The sequence below is a fragment of the Eriocheir sinensis genome, chromosome 40 (genome assembly GCF_024679095.1).
Source record: "Eriocheir sinensis breed Jianghai 21 chromosome 40, ASM2467909v1, whole genome shotgun sequence".
Lineage (NCBI taxonomy): Eukaryota > Metazoa > Arthropoda > Malacostraca > Decapoda > Varunidae > Eriocheir > Eriocheir sinensis.
Window position 1 is genome coordinate 7546584 of NC_066548.1, and position 9186 is coordinate 7555769.

Genomic DNA, 9186 nt, shown 5'->3' on the forward strand with positions numbered 1-9186 from the left:
CTCTCTCTCTCTCTCTCTCTCTCGTTCTTCCCTTCTCTGTAACTTTTTTCATATTTTCCCTTTGACTTTTACACATTACTTTCTCCCTCCCTCCCTCTCTTCCCCTCTCTCCCTCACTTTCCCTCCCTCTCCTCTCCTTCCCTTCTCTTCCAGCCCACTTTTCTATCCCTCCCCACTCCGGAACAGGAACAATCTCACCCTCACCCTCACTCCCTTTCCTCGCGGTGGCATGAAGCGCCCACATAAACTACAATGAACAACAACTGCAGCAGCAACAACAGCAGGAGCGGCAGCAGCAACAGGCGGGGCGCAGCAGCTGTGGCGACATCCATCCATCCTCGGAGACGCATGTAACCTCGACCTGCACAGCTTCAGGAGCCCCGAGCGAAATATTAAAGCCCCCTGACGTCAGCCCGGCGATATATAAAACGAGCATTGCGTTATGATGCGGAGGGAGGGGGAAAGAGGAGGAGGAGGAGGACTAGAAAAAGGGTGAGGGAGTGAGAGGATGAGGATGAGAAAACGTTGACTTGAACAATATCAAAAGCCTACAGTGTCCATGAATGTGCCACTGATAACGAAAGAGAGAGAAAGAGCAAGAGCGAGAGTCCGGTTCGAGAGCCCAGTCCGGTGATATATATATAGCGAGGATTGCGTGATGATGCGGAGGGAGGAGGAAACAGGAGGAGGATGAGGAGGACTGGAAACGGGTGAAGAGGATGAGGATGAGAAAGCGTTGACTTGCTACAGATTTTAATTCCTACAGCGAAATTTTTCAGCCCAACGAAATGCATTATAACGAAGAAAGGGGGAAAAAGAGAGGAAAACAATAGGGGAACTGAATAAGGGTGGTGAGTGAGAGGATGAAGATGAGGAAATGTTGACTTTGGAAAGATTCAAATGCCTGCAGCGATAGATTATACACATGACGTCAACCAAGCGAGATGCATTATATAACATGGAGAGGAAAGAGAAAGGAGAACGATAAGTGAACTGAAATGAGGTGAGGAGTATGAGGATGAAGATCACGACAGATTCAAAAGACTACAGCGAAATATTAAGCCTTCATAAAGTCATCCCAACGAAAAAACAATGAGCACAGCTTTATATTATCGAAAGGAAAGAGAGAAGAACGAGAAGAGAACTGAAATAAGGTGAGGAGTATGAGGATGAAGATCAGGACAGATTCAAAAGAGTACAGCGAAATATTAAGCCTTCATAAAGTCATCCCAACGAAAAAACAATAATCACAGCATTATAATATCGAAAGGAAAGAGAGAAGAACGAAAAGTGAACTGGAAAAGGATGAAAAATAAGAGGATGAAGATGAAGTATTAACCGTCGACTTGCATGGATTCAAAAGCCTACTCATCCCAACGATACAATTAATAACCACAGCATTATAACATCGAAAGGAAAGAGAGAGGAACGAAAGGTGAACTGGAAAAGGGTGAAACATATGAGGATGAAGATGAAGTATTAACCGTCGACTTGCATAGATTCAAAAGCCTACTCATCCCAACGATAAAATTAATAACCACAGCATTATAACATCGAAAGAAAAGAGAGAAGAACGAAAGGTGAACTGGAAAAGGGTGAAACATAAGAGGATGAAGATGAAGTATTAACCGTCGACTTGCATAGATTCAAAAGCCTACCGCGAAATATTTAAAGCCTCCCCACGTCACCCCAACACTTTAAATATCGAACATCGCTTAATAATGTAGAAGGAAAGAGGTCAGAGCGAAAATGTGAACTGAAAAATGACGGAATGATAAAAGGATAAAGAAGAAGAAAACGTCGACTTCCACAGATTCATAAACCAACAAAGAAAGAGAGCTCCTCGAGGTCAGCCCCGCGAGAAAAATTACGGCATGGAATATAAAGGAGAGAGAGAGAGGAGACTAAAGGAGGAGCCGGAAGCCTAAGGAGGAGGAACTTGAGGATAAGGAGGTTAGAGGGAGAGAAAAAGTAAGGTAAAGAGAGATGAGGAGAAAAAGAGTAATAAGAAGAAACGTAATAGGAGGTTAATAACAAAAACAGCATGATCATAGAGGAAAGGCTGAAAGAGAAAGAAAGAGAAATAAAGTAACGATTAAAAGAAGGGAGAGAAAAAGAAAGGTAAAGGGAGATGAGGAGAAAAAGAGTAATAAGAAGAAACGTAATAGGAGGTAAATAACAAACACAGCATGATCATAGACGAAAGGCTGAAAGAGAAAGGAGAAATAAAGTAACGATTAAAAGAAGGGTAAGAAAAAGTAAGGTAAAGGGAGATGAGGAGAAAAAGAGTAATAAGAAGAAACATAATAGGAGGTTAATAACAAACACAGCATGATCATAGACGAAAGGCTGAAAGAGAAATAAAGATAAATAAAGTAACGATTAAAAGAAGGGTAAGAAAAAGTATGGTAAAGGGAGAGGAGAAAAAGAGTAATAAGAAGAAAGAAGAAACATAACAGGAGGTAAATATAAAAAAACACTGCATGATCATAGAGAAAAGGCTGAAAGAGAAAGAAAGAGAAATAAAGTAACGATGAAGAGGATCGGAAAAATGAAAAGATAGAGAAGAGAGTGAGGAGAAATGTATTAGGAAGTAAATAACGAATACTGTATTATCATAGAGAAGATAAAGAAGCATAAAGTATATAGAGTATTAAGTGGAGTAGGTATAAAGGACAGGCTGAAACAAAAATAAATAAAAACAATACAAAGAAAAGTTGATGAAGTGTTGGGGAAATAAAAAGACAAGTAGAAAAGAAAAACCATGAAGAGAAAAACCATTGAGACTGTTGAATAGAAAAGAGAGATGAGTATATGTGAAGAAGAGACTTAAATAACACCAAAAAGAAAAAAAAAGATTGTCAGGGAGAAAAGAAAGAAAATGCATGAAGAGAAAAAGGATTGAGATTGGTGACTAGTGAAGAGAGATGAGGATACATGAAGGAGAGACTGAAACAACACAAAAAAGAAAAAAAATAATCAGGGGAAAAAATAATAAAAAAAGAAAAGAAGAAAAATCATGAAAAATAAAAGCATTGAGACTGTTGAAGAGAGAAGAGAGATGAGGATACATGAAGGAGAGACTGAAATAACACCAAAAAGAAAAGAAAAAAAGATGAAGTCAGGGGAAATAAAAAAATAAATAAAAAATAAATAAAAAGTATGAAAAATAAAAGCATTGAGACTGTTGAAGAGAGAAGAGAGATGAGGATACATGAAGGAGAGACAAACAATACAAAAAAGAAAAAAAAGATGGTCAGGGGAAATAAAAAAAATGTTATAGTAGGATATCAATGTATTATTATTATTTAATATCACCACGAATTAGGCATACAATTGTCAATGGAAAAAACCCACGACAGATAGATCACGCCACCTTATAGGAATGTCGTCCGTCAGTGTTTACCGTCTCAGTTTTGTATACTTCGCACTCCGATGGTGCGTGGAGGTCACCTTGACATACGTGACCAATTGTAACAATTATTCTCCAACCTGTAACTCGCCACTCCTTCACGAGAGTCCGACTGACACACAACGACAGTCGCTCTCGCTCCGTCGCTTCTTGTACATAAAGGCTACGAATATAATTCGCCTTAAGGAAGCTGAAGTCTTAATCAACACCCTTTAAACGCCCCCCGACAAGCCCGTTACAAAAAGATAGGTAGGAAAGAAAACGGAGTAAGAAGAAAAAAAAAAAAACATGAAGATTGCCACTTCAGCACAGGTTAATTAATGTCACTTGAACGAAGATATTAAAGAAAAGGTGAAGAAAAAAAAGAAACAAGACAGAAACAGAGAAACGAGGAAAAGAAGAAATAATTACGAGAATAAATAAGAGAAGAAGGAAACGAGGAAAAAAAAGAAGGATGAGAAAGAACCACAAAAAAAAAAGAGTAGATAGATAACGACCAATCAGTAACAAAAAAAGAAGAAACAATAATAATAACAATAATGAAAAAGAAAAATGGTGGAAGACAAGGAAATAGAAGAAAAAGAGACACAAAAAGACAAACAAACAAGTAAGAAAACAAAAACACAGGTGAACAACATCGAAAGAAGGAGAGAGAGAGAGAGAGAGAGAGAGAGAGAGAGAGAGAGAGAGAGAGAGGAACAAGAAAAAAAACAAGAGTGAAAAAAATGGAGGAGAAACAGGTCAGGAGGGCAGGTGGAGTTGATCCTGAGGGGAAGAGAAGGGGAGATGAAAGCCATAACTGAAGTGGAAATGAGAGTGTGAGACGCGGAGAGGAACGAACAAGCGGGGTGGACGAGTGGGCTGGGTGAGGGGTGGGGTGAGGGGTGGGGGGGGGGTTGCTGAGAGGGGCGGGAGAGGTAAAGAGGCACATGTCTTACGGGGAAGGGACGGAAAAGGGCAAGGGTGAGCATGATGAGGAAGTGAAGTGACGAGGGGAAGGGAGGAGAGAGGATGAGGGGAGTGGGGGTGACGCAGGAGGTTGGTGGAGGGGAGCGTTGGCAAATTGTCGTACCCTGAACATTGCATTTATCAGTTTCACGCTCCAAGACTGTCGTAAAAACACAAATAGCGGTAGAAAATGAAAGTTATCGTTAAAACTGTTGAATATTAATGTTTTTCGTTTTTTTTTTTTTTTGCTAGAGTTATCGGTCAGAACTACGAAAGTAACATGCCCTGAGTACGATAATTTGACAACGCTGGTGGAGGGAGGAAGGGAATGGAGTAATGAGGGAGGAGGGGGGGGAGAGAGGAGAGGAGAATGGAGTAACGAGGGAGGCAGGAGGAAGGGAGGATAAGGAGAGAAGGGGAAGGGAAGGGAGTGATGAGGGAGATGGGAGGGAAGAGGAGAGGGGAATGGAATAACAAGGGGAGGCAAGAGGAAGGGAGGGGGAAGGTAGAGGGGAAAGGATCAGAAACGTTGTGGGTTCCAGGAAACGTTTGGTATTCACGGTATATCGGTATCACGTGTTAAGGCTGCCAACATTTGTCAGTTCCCTTATTCAACGACATCCTCGCTGGTGCTTCTTCCTCTTCTTTTTTTTTTCACTCTTTTCTTCTTCTTCTTCCTCATCTTTTTTTTTTTTTAAGCGTGTTTTCTGTTGCGTTTTTCTCTCTTCCTGTTTCTTTTTTTTTTTTTTGGTCTCCTTCGTTTTTATTTTTATGTTGCCTCTTGTTCGTCATTTTCTTTTTTTCTTTTATTTATTTTTGTCTCCTTCTGCTACTTGTTTTTTCTTTTTTTTCTGATTTTTGGTCATTGCATTATTTCTTCTTCTTCTTCTTCTTCTTCTTCTTCTTTATCTCCATTATTTCTTCATTTTCTCTTATTTCTCGTAATTCTTTCTTCTTCTATTTTTGTTCTTTCTTTTCTTCTGATTCTTGGTCATTGCATTATTTCTTCTTCTTCTATCTCCATCATTACTTCATTTTCTCTTATTTCTCGTAATCCTTTCTTCTTCTATTTTATGGCCGTCATAATATTTTCTCTTTTCCATTTCTTGTTCGTAATTTTCTCTTTTTTTCTATTCTTTCATATTCTCCTTCTAATCCATCATCATTTTCTATTTTTTCTCCTACTTCTCGTCCATCATCATCACCATTCCATACACAAGGACAACGGGACGATAGGACAGGCTGAAGGACGGGAGGCGGGGGAAAGGGCACGTTACCTTCAATCACCTGTCCCTTTACCTCCCTTACCTGTTCGTCTCTTTACCTATCCGCCCCTCTACCTGTCTCTTACCTTCCCTGTCCGTTCCCTTACCTTACCTATCCCTTTACCTTTCTTATCTGTACGTTCCCTTACCTGTCCTTATCTTTACCTGCCCATACCTTACCTTAGCTGTTCGTCTCTTTACCTATCCGCCCCTGTCCATTCTCTCACCTTACCTATCCCTTTACCTTTCTCACCTGTCCTCTCCTTACCTGTCCTTATCTTTACCTGCCCATACCTTACCTTATCTGTTCGTCCCTATACCTATCCGCCCCATAGCTGTCCCTTCCCTTACCTGTTTCTCACCTTCCATGTCTGTTTTGGTTCTTTATCTTACCTTTTCTATTCCTTTACCATTCTTACCTGTACGTTCCCTTACCTGTCCTTATCTTTACCTGCCCATACCTTACCTGACCTCTTACTCCCTTTAACGTCTTTTATAATTTTTTTGCGGCTCCTCCGTCTCTCTGTCCACTCATGTCATTCTAGTTCTCTCTCTCTCTCTCTCTCTCTCTCTCTCTCTCTCTCTCTCTCTCTCTCTCTCTCTCTCTCTATGCCTATATATTCATTGAGAGAGAGAGAGAGAGAGAGAGAGAGAGAGAGAGAGAGAGAGAGAGAGAGAGAGAGAGAGAGAGAGAGAGAGAGAGGGGAGGTAAAAAAAAAACGCGTCGAAGTAAAGAGTGAAAAATGGAGTTAGAGAGAGAAAAAAAAAAAAGAAAAAAGACGGAAAAACTTTATTAATTCGAGAAAATGAAAGAAAGGAAGGAAAAAAAGCAATCTGGGTGAGAGAGAGAGAGAGAGAGAGAGAGAGAGAGAGAGAGAGAGAGAGAGAGAGAGAGATATGAGAGATTAGGAGCGACTAAAGACTTGAATGGACGATAGGTGGGAATTGCCAGGGAAGGAAAAAGAATGAGATTGATCAAGGAAATGGACGACTCTCTCTCTCTCTCTCTCTCTCTCTCTCTCTCTCTCTCTCTTACACACACACACACACGCACACACACACACCTGCAGCGACAATAAAGGAAATGGACAAGATGGGCAGAAGGAGGAGGAGGAGGAGGAGTAGGAGAAGGAGGAGAAGGAGGAGAAGGAGAAGGAGGAGAAGGAGGAGGAGGAGAAGGAGGAGGAGGAGGAGGAGAAATCGTAAAAGGAAGAAAGGAAGACACGTGGCGTAATAGACAAAATAAAGAGGAAATAAAATACAAAAGAGAGGATGAAGGCGAAGAAAAAAGATTGTGTGTTGTTTAAGATATTTCGTCGCTATGGGCATAAAATAAAGACAAACTGTGACATAAAAAGAAAGACATGAAAATAAAAGTAGAGAAATAAAGACAAAATAAAAACGAAAAAAAATACAATAGATGATGAATGAAAAGAAAATAGGGGATTGTTTTGAGATATTTCGTCGCTATGGGCATAAAATAAAGACAAACTGTGACATAAAAGAAAGACAAAAATAAAAGTAAAGAAATAAAGACAAAATAAAGATGAAATAAAAGACAAGAGAGAATGAAAATAAAGATATTAGGCGATTGTTTTGTAATATTTCGTCGCCATGAGCATAAAATAAAGACAAACATAAAAGTAAAGAAATAAAGATAAAATAAAAATGAAATAGATGACAAAAGAGGATGAAAGTAAAGAAAATAGGCGATTGTTTTGGGATATTTCGACGCTATGGGCAAAAACAGACAAAAATAAAGACGTATAAATAAAAGTAAAGAAATAAAGACAAAATAAAAAAAGAGAAATAAAAGACAAAAGAGAATGAAAGTAAAGAAAACAAGCGATTGTTTTGAGATATTTCGTCGCTATGGGAAAAAACAGACAAAAATAAAGACGTATAAATAAAAGTAAAGAAATAAAGACAAAATAAAGGAGATATAAAAGACAAAAGAGAATGATAGAAAAGAAAACGGGATGTTGGTTATTGGTATTTCATCGCTATTGACAAAAAAAAAAAAAAAAAAAAGCGTGTTGGCAATCAGTTGGTGTCGATGATTAAATGATTGAAAGCTAATGACTATATACGAGTTATGTAATTAGTGAGACACGGCTGGATAGAAGGTCACGTAACTTCAGACAGACAGACAGACAGGCAGACAGACAGACAGAGAGACAGACAGACAGACAGAGAGACAGACAGACAGACAGACAGACAGAGAGACAGACAAACAGACAGAGAGACAGACAGACAGACAGACAGACAGACAGACAGACAGACAGACAGATATTGCGCAAAGGTCATAATTTTTTTCATTCCAGGTTCGCGTTGGAAAATAAATATGAAGTAGGTGTGCAAACAGTAATATTAATGTGACACGATATGACTGAGAGAGAGAGAAAATGAATAAAAATAAAAAGAGGTCACACGATAACTGAGAGGAAATAACAAAAAAAAAAAATGGTTGATGTGATTGCTTGACCCTTTGCTGTGGATGATGATGCTGCACGGTTATTGTTATTGTTATTATTATTATTATTATTATTATGCGTAAATATTCCATTTCACTTCATATTTAACGTGGGGAATAACTATATGGAAGCAGTTTACGTAAAAGGAGAGCAGATACAAATACTAATGTGATTTTTATATATACAGTCTTGATAATTAATGCGTCCTTGTCCTTATTGTCATCATTATTATTGCAATCATCACTTCCAGCATCCTCATCATTCCTACTGAAAGTGCAAAAGGAGGAAAAAAAAAACCGGTTAATCTTTTACGTGTGTGGGGGTCGCGGAAGGGAGGGAGTGAGGCGTGCGAGGGAGCGGCGGCAGGAGGAATGGGCGGGAGGCTTAGGTGGGTTGGGCGGGAATCAGGAGCAACCAATGACGATGTTCTCAGATGCTTCCACCTCCAACATCAACTATTTCCAAAGGGTGAACAGGGGATTAATCGGCCTCCAATGAGTGTTATTTAAAGTTCATGGTACAGAAGAAGGGTTAAACTACCACCACGGTCATGCAACTATCCAGGGAAATGCCCGAAGCTCTCATGAAAGCCTTGTTAAATATGGGAATTTGCGCGCTGAAGAAATGTTTGAAAATATGGAGACAGTCTGGTTGGGAAGAAGGAAAGCCTATCAACCCGCTTCCTCCTCCGCCTCCTCCTCCTCCTCCTCCTCTTCCTATTCCTCCTCCTCCTCCTTTCACTCGCCGGGTTTTGAGACGCTCCAGAGACACGCCAGCTCCATTGACAGTCGGCGAGGCATGAGAGGAATTTACTGCGTTTGCGAGTGTGTGAACGTGTGTGTGTGTGTGTGTGTGTGTGTGTGTGTGTGTGTGTGTGTGTGTGTGAAAGCATATATACAAGAGTGAAAAGGAAAAAAACAATTACTCATTTTCGCTCTGACACAACGTAATAATATGCAAATAAAAAGCGACAAAATTACTCTCTCTCTCTCTCTCTCTCTCTCTCTCTCTCTCTCTCTCTCTCTCTCTCTCTCTCTCTCTCTCTCTCTCTCTCCTTCTATCTATCTATCAGTAAATCTCTCTCTAT

General features: G+C 39.8%; 1 long non-coding RNA gene across 4 annotated transcripts; it reads left to right on the forward strand.

The window, feature by feature from the left end:
* Positions 1 to 4255, forward strand: LOC127009306 (uncharacterized). 4 transcript variants are annotated; one of them, XR_007761839.1, is made up of 4 exons: positions 1 to 1003; positions 1155 to 1435; positions 1581 to 3276; positions 3658 to 4255. It is a non-coding gene; the product is annotated as an uncharacterized LOC127009306 (long non-coding RNA). The 4 variants fall into 4 exon arrangements; XR_007761838.1 differs by having other exon boundaries at positions 5 to 1435; positions 1581 to 2026; positions 2172 to 3276; XR_007761840.1 differs by having other exon boundaries at positions 1 to 1290; positions 1436 to 3276.
* Positions 4256 to 9186: the final 4931 nt, after the last annotated feature.